The 18,324-nt window shown below is 34.8% G+C and overlaps 1 long non-coding RNA gene across 2 annotated transcripts in view; it reads left to right on the top strand.

Moving 5' to 3' along the window:
• The first annotated feature begins 12,920 nt into the window (after positions 1-12,920).
• LOC141553350 (uncharacterized) overlaps positions 12,921-18,324 on the top strand; it is a 204,334-nt gene continuing 198,930 nt past the window's right edge. For both annotated transcript variants that reach the window (XR_012485416.1, XR_012485415.1), the window contains exon 1: positions 12,921-13,261. This is a non-coding gene — a long non-coding RNA (uncharacterized LOC141553350). The remainder of the gene's footprint in view (positions 13,262-18,324) is intronic.

Raw genomic sequence — 18,324 nt, 5'->3', positions numbered from 1 at the left:
GCTCAGGAAATAAGGTGATCAAATTAATTTGTTTCATTTCTTTAATTTACCTGCTTATAAATATAACTTGTATCAAAGATCCATTGAAATATGGCATCTGGATTCATGCAATCATTTCAATTGAGTAAAAAAGAAGAACACAGGCTTTAAGGAAGGTAGTATGATGCTATAAAAAAAACACTGGCAGAGTCAAAGGACTGGTTCAATACCATACTAGCTAAATTAGCTGTTTGGCTTTGGATAAGTCATGTCTCTTTATCTAGTTCCAATTATCTTCCAAGCCAATAAAAGGCATGGAGAATCTCTTCTCTAAAGAAGTCCCTTCAACCTCTTCAATAGGATCACATGATCCAATCCAAAGTAAAAGTACTTTGTGTTATGAGTTACAGGGGGATAGAGGTGCACACAAAAATACATGCACATGTATATGATATATATATATATATATATATATATAATACATATTATATATATATAATATATATACATCTGCACATACACATATATGTATATCTGTTTAAATATATATTACATATACATGTGTCTATTACCATAAGTCATCCAGCCCACCTTCTTTATTTTAGAAAGTGAGACCCCAAACTGAGATTTAAAATGACCTACCTACTTAAGTAAGAATAGATAAATATCAGGAACAGGATTTAAATCTAGCTCCTCTGGCTCCAAAATCTACATTTTCTACTGTATCTCACTTTTTCATTGTAAATTAATACATTTATATATAATCTCCATTATGAGATTAAGAAGCTTTATAAACTAGAAGGATAGAGATGTCAAATGAATAAATAAATATCATAAAAGAGAGTGACAGTAAAAATTGTACAGGCTTTAGAGACAAAAGATCTGGATTCAAATCTTCCCTCTGACATTTACCCTTTGGTCTTAGGTTTCTGCATTTTTAAATAAGGCTGTAGGACTGCTTGACTTTAGGTCTCTTCCACAGATTTAGAAATCTCTGATCCTATTATCCACTTTATAGGATTTCATTAGAGGAAAAAAAAAAATCACAAAGCTAACTTAATTAGGGAATGTCTATTGAAACCTGTTGCTGTTACTCAATATCAGTGTGATCTTGTATAAGTCATTTCTAGGCTGTAGTTTCCAAGGCCTTTTGAAGTCTTTGAGGAATACCCAGTCAATTGAAAGCATTGATTAGGTTTTTACTAAGTACTATGTATGGCTTAAGTGATGAGAATATAAAGAAAAACAAAACCGGAATAAATTTAAATCCAGTGATCCTAGAAAAGAAAATTTTAACTGGATATTGAAGAATGATGTCAACAAGATTGTATTCTATCCTCCCATGCAACAATGTGATGGGATTCTTTATGTGGAAAGAAGAGAACAAACCATCTCTCAGTCTCTAGAGTTTTAAAATTCATTCATCCACACTAAACAGTGTCAGCCAAGGATGCATGTCCTAATGGTAAGTCTCAATGGACTAAAGTCTGCTGCTAGTTAAAAACGTTACAATTTCAAAACAAAATGATAATCCTTATGTTTTACCTTTCTATAGCCTGATTTCTTTTGGTGGTGGCCTAATTTCTTTCAAATATCCTCTGGGCCTGGGAGCCTGGACTAATTTTCATGGTTGCCCTACATTGAAAAAAAAAAAAGTCACCCAACCCTCACCTACTCTGTTTACTATGCCAGATGCAAGTATGTTTGTTTTAATTTTAATGTCACTTTATGGATAATTGGAATGCAAAGCTTTGTGAACTTTAATACTCTGCAAGTGAAGCTAAACATTTTTCCTCCATTCAGTTCTATTGTCGGATTAATTTCCCACCATCATTACTACCACTTTTGATTACCCAGAGAAGTTCAGAATTTAAATAAACTAATTAAATGAGGGGTTTAGGATCTCTGTAGACTAAAGGCAAGCCCAAATCTCTAATGTGCTTTAAAAAAAGCCATGAAGCTCTGTGGCAGGGGAAAGCCTGCCCCTTCAAGATAGCTGGGCCTCAGTGGGAAAGAGGAATTCTTGATTATAAAAGAGGCCACCTGGCTTACAGGAAAGGGGGAGGGGTGGAGGTCAGCTGGGAATGGCCTGAGATCTGTCAATGAATAGGAAGGTTCCCTGTTGCCCTAGCTTATTAGCTAAGAAGCCCTTTCTAGCAGTGGGAAAGGTCAGGATGAGTTTTTTCCAGTCCTTTGCTCTTAAGGGATCTTATAGAAAAGTGAGAGGCTCTCTCTCTCTCTCTCTCTCTCTCTCTCTCTCTCTCTCTCTCTCTCTCTCTCTCTCTCTCTCTCTGTCTCTGCCTCTGTCTCTCTCTTTCTGTCTCTGTCTCTCTGTCTCTGTCTCTGTCTCTCTGTCTCTGTCTTTCTCTCTCTCTCTCTCTCTCTCTCTCTCTTCTCTCTCTCTCTCTCTCTCTCTCTCTCTGTTTCTCTCTCTGTCTCTCTCTCTGTTTCTGTCTCTGTCTCTCTCTGTCTCTCTCTCTCTCTCTCTCTCTCTCTCTCTCTCTCTCTCTCTCTCTCTCTCTCTCTCTCTCTCTCTCTCTCTCTCAGCTTGAAATCAAAGAATACTTATTGTTCATTGGTTCCCAAACCAAGTTATTCCCTGGTAGAATAATTTATCTGCTGCCTGGAGACTACCTGCCTCCAGCACTGAAGATGTTAGGAATGTATAGTTTGGGACTGAAGAAAATGAATTTAAAAACTTAAGAACTGGACAGAGCAGAGTTTTCTAAAATCTTATTTCCCAATGTAGGGAGATGAATTCTTATTTGATGCTTTTCCTTCAAATAAAAGACCATTTGATGTTTTTTAAGCAATTCACAGGTTGACATTAGAGTGGGAAATGTCAATCTCTTTTCAAGTGAATTGGTCTGCTTTTGTTTAAATATGTAAAATAAAAGAAAATAAAAAAGTTCAAATCAGAATATCTTTGTGTAGAGAAGTACTAAACAACCTAATGGAAACACTTTAAAGAATGGGCAGAAAGAGAACATGGGTTTATCCATTTTCGTTATTTGGATTTTATTTTGATGAAATAATCCTATGAGCAACCTCCATTATGTTGCAGACTCATTTGGATGAATGAAAGGAGCTGAATTATTGATTGTCTATGGGTTGTATGGAGAAGAAAATTGCTTTCTTGGCTGCTAGCCTGCAAAGTGCCACAGGTCTCCAGGGCTCTTGGGTCTCAGAAACACCTTATGGACCTGCCTCCTTCCATCATCCAATGACCATGTGTTCTGGAATAATTTTGCATTCATAATTGTATACTGATTGCAAGTTACTCCAACTCTGAACCCCATCTGAAAATTGAAGGGGTTATGATAGGTGGATTCTGAGGTCCCTTCTAATTCTCAATCCTATGATACCAAAGTGTAGAAGGCTAGAGAGAATAAAAAGATCTTTTCTCTTATTTTCATGAAAACATTTATTCCAAGTCTGATGCCCTAACTACTATGACAGTCTCTCTAATTGTATTTTCCTATTCTTTTGGCCTTATTTATTGTATGTAAAGTCAACTCTTTCTATCCACACATCAAGTTAGAAGCCAATAAGAAAACAAGCATTTATTAAGATTCTACTGTGTGACAGGCAAAGGCAAGCTCTCAAACCCCATCAGAATATCAGAGTATTGGCAAGGATCAAAGATGCCCCACCCTACTTTTAAACCAATGCCAACATTGCTATTCTGAGGCAAGTGTGTTTGAATAACTGTTACACAAAGATGATAGTTATAGGGAATCATTTGGAGGTAAGAATTGTCAGGTAAAAATCTTTTCCCAAACTACTGTGCTTTTTGTATCTGAGGCAACTATATGGCAAGAGAAAAAGATCCCTAGACTTGGAAGCAAGAAGAACCAAATTTGAATTCTGTTTCAAATACTTACTATGTAACTCTAAGTGTAGTCACTTAGCTTTTCTCAGCCTCAGTTTTGTTGTTAAAAAACTGGGTACAATAATAGATACTATCTCATAGCATTCTTCTGAGGACCAGATGAGATAATACTCATCTCATAAACCTTAAAGCTACTATATAACTGCTAAATCATTTTTATGTAAACTGTGTCCAATCTGTAAGAGATAAATCTTTTAGTAGACATACATTTATTCACAAAACTTATATTAAACTCCTACTGTTTACAGAATAATGTGCTAAAAGCTGAGGGATTCAGAATTTAGATAAAATTTCTCTGCCCTCTGAAAACTTATTGGAGAAAGGATGGATATCAAGGTAAAAAGGATGACAAGGTTTAAAATAACAAGATTATGCACTAGGAGCTGGAAGGGAATTTAAAGGTCCAGAAAACTGAGGTTGAGAAAAATTAAATGGCTTATTCAGGATCCCCTAGCCTAATGAATGTGTGAGTCAGATTTAAATCTAACTCCTCCTATCTCCAAGTACACAACATCAGTAGGGTCAAATACAAATAAGGGCCACTAATCTGTACCTAAGGATCACTGACAGGCTGCATATTAGTTTTAAAATGTAATATTATTTATGTTTCACAGTATTTGTATTTAGTTTAAGTATTTCCCATTTCTATTATACTCTGATTCCAGAGCTCCTATTTAAGGAGTATTGTGGGTTACATGGGGCTAGGCTGTGTGTTTGACACCTATGTGTATCTCACATGCACTACACCATATTATCTGTTGACATCTTTTGTTAGAGATTACTGGCAACAACTGTACAATCACATCTGTCACTTCTTTCATTACCTTGGGGTGTAATGTTTGTCTGGACCTGGTGACTTGACTTCATGAAGGTCAGCTCTCACTATCTCATCAATTATCTTGAAATTTAATTCCCTGTTAAATATTTTTGTTTTATTCTTCCTCTTTGGAAAGATCATTCTCCTTGAAAAAGGAAAGAAAAGCAAAATTAGAGTTGCCTACTTTTTCCTTCTTTCCTTCCTCTGTTATCATTGTCCCATCCATTCTGAGCAGCTTTGTCCATCCAATCACTTCATTGATCTAATCTCCAATTCTCTTATTTATAAATTTGTGATAATATTAATATAACTGCCTGTCTTACAGGGCTGTTATGAAGATGAAGGTATCTGAAATTTTAAAGTAAAATGACAATATGAGAATTACTATTTATTGCTGTTTCTGTCATCTGGCCATTCTGACAAAACTTACACACACACACAAACACAAGTATTTCTGATTAAATGAGTCTGGGAAGAAATAATGGCTGTGGAGGGAGAAGAGATCCTCTAAAATAGAAACCCTGCCTCTTGGCAGAGGTGGGGATGGAGGTTGGAAGATGTTTTCAATATGATTTTGGCTACCTTGATGCAAAAAAAAATATTAAGTGAAGGATATGCTTCTATGAACTAGAGAGTACATATTCTAGAATAGATTTCCTAGTAGAATAGACAGGACAGTAGTGAGTATACATAAGGGATATAAATGTTAAAGACTTTAACAAAAGGACTTCTAAGAGCTTTGAGAAAGTTCTTTGTCATATGTTCTCTTTAAGCTTGAGGATACTCTCCATTCTGGATTCTGAATGTACTAATGATAACATCATAGGTTTGGGGAGAATATTTTATTCTAACTCTTCTTCTTAGGCAGTTAGATCATTGGATAGAGCATTGGACCTGAAATCAGGATGACCTGTGCTCAAATATAACTCCAAACCCCAATCGCTGGGAACTCACTATGTGCATTACTTCCATGGGAAGTTATTTAATCCCTCACTGCCTCAATTTCCTTATCTGAAAAAATATAGATAGCTGATAATAGCTTCTATATTTTGCTATTATTGTGAGAGTAAAATAATTATTTTTAAGAATTCTGCAAGTCTTAAAGCACTCTATAAATACTAGCTATTATTATATTTCTTTATGAAAATATCTTTTCTAAAAGCTAATTAAGACTGTTTAATCTTTATCAACTGATAATCATTAAGGAAAATATACTGGTGAGGAACTTGTGATCAATAGCATTAAAAAAATAGTTTCCTAATCCAGGATCTATAGGATACTAAGGGAAATATAGTAACCTTTCTTTGGAGACTCAGCCCATCAGTACCATTGAAGGTAGGATAGTTGTCCCAGAGCATGCATTATAAATGCATGAATAACAAATTTAGTTGGGTAATCTGATGAACTGGCAAAGGCACACAGGCATCTTTATTTCTATCTAGTTGTAATTTATTTTGTCCCCAGTCCAGAAACCTTCATGATGTAAAGGCATTTGAAGGATTAGTCACAAACCTTTACTTGTATCCAATCTGAGAGGTAGAACTAGTGCTAAACAGCTCAGAAGGAAGCTGAATTTAATGACTGGAGAGATTTTTCTCATCTTCCAATTTCCTTATGGGGACTCCCATAAAACATAACATACACAACTGTTATTTTATGTGCTTTTAATGTCATTAACTTTGGCTCAGCTGACATCAGACCATGAAGTCAGGAAAGTATGGGAGATGTGGCAAAATGGAAATTGTAAATCTAAGTGGAAAAAAATACATCTAAGTTTATCACAAGGCAAATGAGGACTGATTCAGAGGAGTAGCTACCAAAAAATGGGGGAGATTGAGAATGAGTGAGAGGAAGTCATGAGCAAAAAATACAGAGTACATATAATTGGGAGGTATATTTATAACACAATTTGTGTAATGATAGTCTTTGTTTATTCCCTCTGCCACTCCTCAACTGGTGAAATAGGATTGTGATATCTGTTGTCTGGATTGCTTCACACTTTTGATTTGTTATTGTTCATGTATAAGCACTTGAAATCATTCTGTGGTACCCAGGGTGTTTCTGAGAGATGCAGAAATAGGTCATCTTACTTGCCCTGTCAGTCACAGAAAAGGAGAAGAGCCTCATCAGAATATTTTTGTCTTGAACACACCATGACAGAGAGAATGTAGAAATATTCGTTTTAGTCGGGAGATGGACACTTAGTTCTCAAGTTAGTATCACTTATTTGCATCAAGTGTGTTTTGATAAAAGGTGCAGTTATTACTACAATTCTCCATGCTTAAAGATGCGCAGAGCAATTTATTTCTTTTCTCAGTCATTCATTTATTTGTTTGGAATTTCCCTTTTGAAAATATATTATTTGTTTATTTCTATCAATCTTTTCTTTTTAAATTTTGAATTTCAAATCATTCCTATGTCTCTCTCCTACCATTCCCCCACCCACTGAGAAAAAAAGCAAAATGATATCATTTATATCTGTGAAATCATGCAAAATGTATTTCCAGTTAGCCACTTCACACAGAAGCGAGAAAAATAAAGTGAGAAAATTATACTTCAATTTGTACTCAAGAGTTCATCAGTTATTTCTTTGGAGGTATGTAGCAGTTTTTTATGTTTTTTCCCATCATGATTCTCTTGGAGTTGTCTTGGATTATTGTATTGAGCAGAAAAGACAAGTCTAATAATTGATCATCATTACAAAATTATTGTTACTGTGCATAATGATCTGATTCTTCTCACTTCACTCAGCATCAGTTTATATAGATCTTTGCTATATTGCTTTTTTTTCTTTCAAAACACTACTTCACTCATCATTGCCAATGCAACAATACTCCATGACAATCATATTTCATAACTGGCTCAGCCATTCCTCAATTGATGAGCATCCCTCAAATTTTCAATATTTGTGACCAAAAGAAAAAGAGCTACCATAAATGATTTGTATATATGTCATTTTACTTTTCTTTTGATCTCTTTAGGGTACAGAGCAAGTAGTAGTGTCACTGGGTTAAAACATATACCCAGTTTTATAGCATTTGGGGTAAAATTCCAAATTGTTCTCCAGAATTATTGGACCAGTTCACTACTCTACCAACAGTTTATTATTTACCTATTTTCCCATATTCCCTCCATTATTTGTATTTTCTAATAGTTGTGAGGTGATACCTGACTTTGTAATTTGTATTTCTCTAATCAATAGTGATTTGAAGCATTTTTATATTACTATAGGTAATTTTGGTTTCTTCTTCTGAAAACTGTCTACTTATATCCTTTGACCATTTATCAATTAGGAAATGGCTCTTATTTTTTAAATATGTATTTGACTCAGTTTCCCATGTATTTGAGAAACAAAATTTTTATAGAAGAAATTTGCCCTTAATATTTTTGGTATTACTTCACTGTCTCTAGTACCTTTTAGCAAAAAGTAGTTAACCTGCCTATCTCTTTTAATTAGATCTGTTTTTACTTTCTCTTTGTCTAAGTTCATGTTGTCTTTTTTACTTCAGCTGAAGCATAATAGATTTTCTTTTAGCTTTTTATTTTAATTTTGTATATGTCTTTCTGTCTCATGTGTGTCTCTTGTAAACACATTGCTGGATTCTAGTTTCTAATCCTTTTTAAGCCAAAGTACAGACTCATTTGTCTAGGATGAGTGTAAGGGGATTGTCTGAGGTGAGATTGAACTTATATCTCCCTACTTCTCAGTCTAGTTTCCTATAGACTCTATCAGTGTGACAATATAAGAATATCATAAGTGTACACCACACATCTATAGGTCTCTCATAACTACAAACTTCATAAATAAATACATTATCTTATTTGAGCCTAACAGGAAACCTGTGAGATTAGCAATAGAGATTCAATACAGAGTGGATAAATTTAGATATATGATTGTCCCTGCTTCTTACAGCTTCTAGATGTCAAATGCTAATTCACTTCCAAAGTTCATTTAGGCCTAGATAAGAATCAGGACAATAATTACATAATCTACTTCCCAGGTATATTAGAGAATCAAACACTATAACAACTATATGATAAAGCATAGGGAAACCACAAAATATTATACAAATATAAGGTATCAGAGTTTCATTTTTCTAATGATGACTGATTCACAGAGGGAAAACAACCTGGCCAGGATTGCATAATCAGCAGATAGTGAGCCATGGCCAGGAGCCCAGGTCAACAGTCTGAAAGACCACTATATCATGTGGTGATTGAAGCTCTGTCCCCCATTAAAGATGATCAGGGTCATTTAAAAGATATTGAAACAGAAGGACCTTTTCATAGTCTGACTAAGTAGGTTCAATTTATCCCTAGTTTTTTCTTAATAAGAGCTGACAATAAATAAAACAAGTAGACATGATTTTTGGCTCCTTTTTCCCACCCAAGAGTTAATCAATTAGCCAAATCAGCAAGGTAAAGGAATAATGGTCTGGAAGAAGCCATGGGTTTGAATAAAGTCATCTATCCAGCATTTGCAACTTCCATCCCCCCTGTTCCTTTCTTCCAAAGCTGAGAAGAGATTATTACAGGCTCATAAAAGAGGATTCATCAAACTCTTCTTCCTCTCTCTTACAATCACCTATTCAAATTCTTCTCATTTTTCAAGGCCCAGCTTATTTGCTACTGTGCTCCAGCCTTCATGAAATTTTCCTTAGTTTCACCTTCTTACCCTCTCCAACCCAAACAGAAATTATCTTTAGTATATAAATTTCTCATAGGAATTGACAGAGCCAATGTTTTGAATTTATCATGGTCTAATTTGTATTATAGTAATGTTATTGATGTTCATCATCTCATTTGCCTACTAGACTATAAGTTCATGAAGTCAGAAACTTTTTATTTAAATTATTTATTTATTTAAATTCCATTCCATGCCCAAAGCAGTGATCAATAGAATAAATAATGATGTGTTGTGCTGAATTGTAAGCCTTTCAAAGACTGGTTTATTAATCTGTAATCCTTGTCTCAAACTATTGTATGGGATTTTCCTTATTGGTAAAGATGAATAACTTGTCTTACAGGAGGGGAAAGGCATAATTTGTGAAAGGAGGGAGAAGTCTTACCTTCATCAGCACACATTTGGAGACTCATCATTTGAGTACTTCTGGCTTCTAGCTTTGAGGGAGAACATGGGAAAAAACAACTCCATTTCAGGTTACTAAAGGAAAAGACTCAGGGAAGACAAGTTTGGAGAGGATAGTATCTATCACATTCATATTCTCATTTTGACACTTTGGGAGATTTCCCCTCAGGTGAGATCCAAAATACTCTTGGTTGAGCTAAGTTCTGTTCTCAGTGGAAAAGCTCCTAATTTACTCTGTATTGTCCAGTTGATGTCTCTTATGCATATCTTCTCTGATTTCTAGTTTGTTACCATTTAGATAAATGGCTTCTTTTGCTATTCTTTATGTGTGTCCATTGTAAAACTGATATTGGTAGGAAAGGAATCAAGGCTTAGATATAGAGTTTAGAACTTCTCTTCCACCCTCTCTTCATCCTCACCAATAACAGAGTGATCAGAAGTTAGATGGAACCTGATTATATTTTTTTTGATGAACATTGGAAGGGAACAGTACGCCCCATGTCTAAGGAGAGCAGAATGGCCTCTGGCTCTCACTTCCTACTTCCCCTCCTGAAAAGAATGAAAGTATCCCTTGGACAATAGGTAGGGCCCCTCTTCTCTCATACCATTTCTACCCTTGACTCTCATGAAGAATTAGACATCTACCAATAAGGAAAGAATCCCATCCTATACCAAGGATGCCTGGGACAGGAGTTACACATCTCTATATCTCAGAGTTTGGCACAGCACTCTGAACACAATTAGCCTCAGTATATTTGCACTCAGTTTAACTTTTTCTAATGATATTCCAATGTGTAAGAAAAAAGGAATAGCTTTTAAATTCTGTTAAGTCCAAGACACTTGTTAAGCTTCAAGGATGAAGAAAAAGAATACAAAGAAGAAAATGAAGAGGGAAAAAACATCTGCTCTCAAGGAGCTTAAATTCTATTGGGGAGATAAAGATTTTTTAAAAACATGCATACAGATGAGTAAATGGAAAGTAATTTCAGAGAGCAAGGGCATTAACCACTATTAGGGTCATAAAACTCTTTGAAAATAAAGCTCTTTCCGTCCACATTTTTCATGTTTATGGGATACTTTTTTATTATTATTGTTTTTACAAACTGTCGATTTATCAAAACACTTACTTCAAAATGAACAAAGAACAAAAAATGAATTGTTAGACCTGAAAAGGATTATTAGGATAATAGAGTCAAATTAGCTAGACTAGCAATTATTTAAAGCAATACCTGAAGGTAAAAACTCAGGGTACTTAAATGATGCTACCCATTAATGTGATAGAGCCCTTGAAGGTAAAATCTCTTTTTTTAATCTCACTAAGAAAACATCTTTTTAAAAAAATTATATGACTAGACACTACTACTTTCTTCTTTTTTTCCCTTTTCTTCTACAATTGATTGCTGAATGAACTCTGAATGAAATTCTGTTAGGGTTGGTGGGAAAAAGCCTTTTTTTGTGGATACCTACTTACAGTCGTAAAATGCCTAGTGTCAGCTCAGAATTAATTAAACTCAGAAAACTTTTTTTTTTCCCTATATGATAACAACAATATAACAACTCACATTTATATATCACTTTAAAGTTTGCAATGTTTTATATATGCATACATACACACATATGTATTTATACATATATATACATACATATAGCTATGGATACATATGTATATATACATAAATACACACATAAATGTATTTTAATCATTGAGAATCAAATAAGATATAGTTATATATTATAGAAAATAATATATATCTTCACATATAATATTTAATTTACATATATATTACTTTGCAAATCTTAAAGAGATATAAAAATATTTACTATTTTTATTATTACTAAAAAAAACCTTTTCTGGGCATTATCAGTTCTGAGTTGACATTGGGCATCTTGTAATTATAGATATCTCATCTCACATATGGATAATTTTATCTCATTTGAGGCAGTGCTCTAATTGTCTCCAATCTGAGGAAAAAGAGACTCATGGGTTAAATGACTCCCCTGCGTAGTGTTTGAAACAAGATTTGAACTTGTAATTCCCTGATTTCAAATCCAGAGCTCTATTCACAGGATTCAGTGCTAAAAGGAACCTTCAAGATTATCTAATCAAATTTCTTTGTTTTATAGTTTTATGGATGAGGAAACTGAAGCCTATAAATGGGAAATGACAGTAAAAAGTAGCCACAGAATTAAAATACTGGTCCTTTCTGGCTCCAGAATTTACCACACACTCCTACTTTACTACTCTTTCTCTCTATGTATGGGGGTGTCATGACACTTAGAGAGGCTTTGAGGTCAGGATAGTAAAAGTGAAATAACAATAGTTTGCAAGCAGAGATATTAAAAAAAAAAAAGCAAAAACAAAAAACAAACAAACAAAAAAATAGAGCACACTTCTAGACTAACTTCAGAAAGATGTATAGATAGATCAAGGCTGTTTCTAGGAAATAGATTCCAGGATTTTAAAATATTGTCATAGGTTTAGAATCGGAAGGAACATTAGAGATTATTAAAACCAGTTCCATTAGCCTCCTGATGAGAAAATTAAAACTCCAAGAAGTTAAGTAATATCCAAAGTTATATCAATAACTGAATTTTAACCCATGTACTTTGATTACACATCCAGAACTTTTCCCACCGTACCAGTCTGGCTTTATAAATTAGCTAAACACCTTATGATGTAATGTCCTTTAACATTCCGAGGAAGCTTATGATATGGGAGCTCTGTGTTTGGGGTGCCTCCCCCAACTTCCCCCAAGCTTCAATCTGAAAGAAGTTTGCAGCTGCCAAGAATCTATTCCTGGCCCTGGCTGATGAATGTTATTAGAGGGGATTTGAATGAAATCCATGCTCTCTCTTAAAGCTGAGTTGCTGCTGTTTCTTCCTGACACCCCTCAAAGTGCCAGGTCTGTCTAGCACTCACTCACACTTCCCTCCCTAGCGTTGCTGTGGCTGTTTAAACGTAAAAGTCTAGAAACTCTTCATATGAAAATTTCATGCCTCCAGGTGCTCCATTGATTATTCATGAAGCCTTCTCCAAGCTGCCACCACAGGAGCCAATTGGCTTCAGCATCTTTAGCATATTAATGACCTACCATGATTTAGTGCACAAGGAGAAATACTGCACCACCTGGAATTTGCCTTGCAAAGCTGCTGCTAGTATAGGGCGAGATCAGTCTTTCCAATAGAAATGAAAAGCTCCTCCAGTTTTTTTTCTAAAACTGCATAAGATATATTTCTCAACTGATTAATTCAAAGGAGCAAGAGACTTATGGGAGCCTTAGTTTTGCCCTGTCCTGTTTCGAGGAACACAGGAACCTCTCTCTGCCTTGAGGTTGCTTGAAAGATCTGAGGAGCTCCCATTATGGCCAGAGGTTTCCTAAGCAATCACATGACCAGTTAGACATTACATCAGAATGAATGAATACACCAAGGGCAGATTAAGTATCCGGTCCAGCTGTGGTGGCTCCTTCAGTGTGCATTCCAGGTAGGTGCTGGGTTTCCAGAACATAATAACACACTTATGGAATGCCAGGAAGTCAACCCACCCTGATAATGACTGAATGGCTGTGTGACCTTGGGCAGGCAAGTGGCTTTCCTTCTCTAGATCTCTTCATTTGAAAATTAAAGGATTGAATAGATCCTGATCTGAAGCTCTAATGGAAATCAGGGTCCTCAGTCACATAGAGGGCTGAATACTGACTTATTTTTAAATTGTAATGATATCTATTTTATTATATTTTCGTTTAATTTATTGAATATTTCCTAATGATATTTTAATCTGAGGCACTCTCAAGTGTTGCAATCAGTGTGTTTGACACCTCAGGACAATTGTCATTTCCATCTCTAGTAAGGACAGCTAGAGTAAGATTAGGAGTCCTGGATGCGGCTTCTAACTCTAATATAAAGCCCTGCTGAAGGTCAGGATTAATTTGTGGAGAGGCATCAGTATCAGTAATATCATAATGCTCAAGCGAACAGGCCACCTGCCTCACTTTCCCCTGCACAGCCATCTGGGTCCAGTGGCCAGGTATAGACTGGAGTTGGCCCTGCATACAGTGGGAAACCATGACCTTTTTAAGCCAATGTCTTTTTTAGAGCTCATTTTGTCTGAGACAATATCCACTCACGTGGATGGACATGAGTACTTCTATAATAGGAACACTCCACAAAACAAACAAAATGTTAATAAGACAACAATGATAACTGCAACAAAAGGAAAATTTAAGTAACAAATTCCCTTCCATCAGCTCTCAACATAATAAAGCCTGTGTTAAAGTTTCATGAGCTCAAGATTAATAACAGTCTTTGATAAAGCATAGCAGTATTATAATGTAGGATGTCAAGAAGCAAACAGGATCTCTTCTACATTAAAAAGCCTATTGAATTTATCAATGAGTCTGGAAATCCAAAGGGAGCTGCAATTAGGGGCAGAGGAGAGGAGACAGGCTTAATACTGGTTATAGGTATATAGAGGGGATTGGGCCTGTCATTTTATTGGAGTGGGGGAACTCTAAGAGGAGAAATCTCTGCTATGGTTGGCGCTCTTTCTCCAATTTACAATGTTAGTTTCCTAGAGCATTGGAGATTAAGTGATTTCTCCAGTTCCATACAGGTAATATGCCTTAGTGGAAGCAAGATTTGAACTGGGAACTTTTAACTCTAAAAGAAGTTCTTTGTTACCAATACCACATTATCTATTATTGTAGGATGATATTACAGGAATCTATCAAGTTTGGTTTTTTTTCCTAAAAAATTGAAGACTTAAGTATTTTTCTTAAGACAGCCCCCCTCTCAATGTGATTGGCACAGGAACTTTGACAGGTTGTCTCTGTGCTCAATTTGTTCTGGTGGGATCACTCTGTTACTTCTGACCTTACTACTGACCCCTCCCATTGGTTTAGCCCACTGCAGTTCAGATCTCTTCAGTTCAAAAAAGTCACTAGCCTCAGCTTCCCCCCCCCCAGGAAGTGGAAGATTAGAGATGTATGCTATCATGCCTGACTGCCAGCACATTTTTTGTCATCATATTAATAAAAATTGTTAAGAATGATTGGTTATCTAAGTAAACCAAATGATTAATATAAAGGTCAGAGAAAGTAATTTCCTGTTCTCTTTTTAATGCAAGACTGAGAGTATACATGTTTTGTTTTGTTTTTTTTTTTTCTTTAATTTTATCCACCATTACATTTTTTACACTGACTTTCATTGTCAACTAGGGAACTCAAAGCTCTAATAATAATAATTCATTTATAAGTGCCATGTAAATGTAGGTTATGTTAATTATTATAACTAGCATTGGATAGTACAACAAAGTTATTTTTTCATACAATTACATAAATATCAACAATAATTATCCTTATTTTTGTGATGGAAAAAAAAGCTTAGAAGCGTTAAACTTATTTATCCAAGTCTTCAACTAATGTCAAACAAGACTTAAACCCATCTTCTGATGCAAGAACAGCATTCCTTTTTATTTGTTTGGGGATTTTTTTGTGTCTCTAACCAAATTTGAATTTGGATCCTCCTGATTACAGGGCTGGTGCTCTAACCATTCATTACCCATCTGCTCTCAGTATTCTTTCTAATATGTACCAAAGCTACCTTTAGAGCTGGAATGAATCCTTGGAGAGGATTAGGCTAGAAGACCTCCAAATTCTCTTCTAACTAAATCTATGATAACAATAATAATGATTGATGATAAAATTATCTAGAATAGCTGCTTCATTTTAATGAAGTAACTGACACCCAAGAAAGCAAACTCACTTTCCCACAATCTTATAACTGACTGCTAGTTGAAGTGATCCAGAAATCAGTGCTTTTATCTTTTATAAGGCTTCTTACTTTATAGATTAGTCACTATAGCCTAATTATATCCATTATATTCTGAACCTGATGTCCATTTTATAAATGAAGAAAATGAAGCATAATTATAGGAAAAGGTCATGTATGTTAGCTTTGAAATTAATGAATGATCTCAAAGGATATCATTCTGTATATAACACAAATTTCAATTGTATTCTGATGTCCAAATCTAGTAACTTCATAGGTCTTTTTCATATTAAACTATGAAGAATCATTGAATTTCAAATTTGAAAGCTATTTGAGTTTTTTGTCTAACTCTCATTTTTAAAATGAGCTAATAAGTTAAGTCAGTCTACTCAATAAGCATATCTTAAGTGAGAGCTATGTATCAGACACTTTACTAATCACTGATATTCTTAACTGCTAGTGTTCTCATTCCCAAATTATTTTTGTTTAACTATGTTTTTTATTAATTCAGTTTATATAATATTATATATACTTTTACTCTCATTAGCATGAAAGCTCATTGTGTGTGGGGATTTTTCATTCTTTGTATTTGTAACATCAGCAGTTATGATAGTACCTGGCACATAGTAGGTTCCTAATTACTACTTGTTCGTTGAATGAAGATAACAACAACAAAAAATGAAAAACAGTTTCTCTGCTTTTAAAGAGCTCAAATTCCAGTGGTGTAGACAATATGCAAATAACTAAAAGCATAAATAGATTATAGACAAAATAGATAATAGAAAATTATATGCTTTTTCCAAGGCCATGTTGTTTATGGCAGGGTCAAGAATCAAATTCAGATTCCCTGATCCTTTACCTTAGATTTTTATACATTATAATATATAATATGGACACTTAGATGGTGCAGTAGATAGAGCATTGGACCTGCTTTGGACATTTACTACCCATGTAATTTTGAATAAGTCACATAACTTGTCTTTGCCTCAATTCCTCATTTATAAAGTAAGGGAAATAAGAGTACCTACTTCCTAGTATTCTTGTGAGGATAAAATGAGAGAATATTTATTTTAAAAAAATCAGCACATTGTCTGGTACATAATAATCATTATAAATGTTAGTTATGATTTAGGTAGTAATGTATCTATGTTTATGCATGGTCTGGTGGCTTATGTACTTAGTATTGAAGATTTTCTTATATTAAAAGCTAAGTGGGAGAGAAACAAGACAGAATACTGTCAATAATAACATACTAATAATAAATATTGTACTATAAGTCCTAGCCTAGGGCCATATTTTTCTAATTCTGTAGTTTAAAAAGAAGGGCAGCTAGATGGTTCAATAGATAGCATACTAGACTTTAATTCTATATTCTTCTTCCTGAGTTCAAATCTTGCCTCATATACATACCAGCTATGTGACCTTATTCTCTTTGCTTCAGTTAGCTTATCAGTAAAATTAACTGTAGATCAAAAGGGCAAACCACACCTGCAAAGAAAACTCCAAATGTAAATTGTATATGATTTAAATGACTGAACAACAAAAATAAATGTGAAATGTTTAGAATTGTAGGATTAAGTGCAGGAAGGGATCTCAGAAATTATCTGGCCCAACCCTTTGTTTTACACATGAAAAAAATTAAAGTTCAGAAATTAAGTGACACACACATAAAAATAAAAATGATTGGGTAGTAGGTACAGATCAATAGAATGCTCAGATCCATAACTACTATAAGGTGAACTGGGCTTTATCCTAAAGTGTTAGCATCAAGTTGTGTTCTTGCTCTTGATGTGATCATCATTCACACACACACACACACACACACACACACACACACACACATATTTATTTACTGAGATTTTTTTGTTTGTTTGTTTTGTTTTTGTCTCAATTGAAAATATTTCTGGATTGTGTCTGTTGGTAGAGAGGGTCCTCTAGAGAGAACCATTGAAATGAGGGAGAGACTCAATTTCTAATGTTATAGGGATCTTCAGGACAGTCTTAAGTCATTATGGTTTGGTATACTTTTGACCTTGGTGGGAATTTGCATTTAGGGAGAAACTATGGAACCCAGACAAAAAAGAAAAGGGCCCAGTTCTAGCACTCCATGTTGCCCAGTGTATACAAATAGAAATGGTATGTAGGCAGTGTTTACCTGTTGGATATGGCAGGAGACAGTGAAGTTGATCAGATTGTAAACCAAAGTGACATATTGACCACACCAGAACTGGAACACATTATTAAATAAGGATTGGGGGTAGACTGGGATCAGGTAAAGGAGCAGAGAGCCTTCTGACTGAAACAGCAGGTGTCTAGTTGGTGAAATTGAAACAATCCAGGTCACAATCTCTTAAGTTTCCCTGTGTCTCCAAGAGTACCGTCCCCAAAGACTCCACTTCCTTTTTGCTTGCTAAAATAAGTTTTTTGGACTCAACTCCCAAATGCAAGTCATATTGTAGCCTTATATACCTTGTTTAATGCCTCTCCTTAATTTTATGTAACTTGATAAAGCTATTAAAGTACTTGGCCATCGACAATGATTTATGCTTAAGCTTATAAGTGCACAGTTTGGGATATAGAGAAGAGAAGCTAACCCAAAGAATTTTTTTTTTCTTTTTTTCTCCCCAGTTCAAGCTGAGATGAGGATAAATTGATTTGATAGGGTGTTTCTGCAATTTTTTGCATTATTTGAGACATACTTAACTACTATACTGTCTTTGAATGAGGAGAAAGGTAATAAGGAACAGAGCTGGAGAGGTGGTAGGATGTAGCATGCAG

The sequence above is a fragment of the Sminthopsis crassicaudata genome, chromosome 2, assembly GCF_048593235.1.
Source record: "Sminthopsis crassicaudata isolate SCR6 chromosome 2, ASM4859323v1, whole genome shotgun sequence".
NCBI lineage: Eukaryota > Metazoa > Chordata > Mammalia > Dasyuromorphia > Dasyuridae > Sminthopsis > Sminthopsis crassicaudata.
The sequence above is the reverse complement of the archived record's forward strand: the minus strand, read 5'-3'. Positions and strand labels throughout refer to the sequence as shown.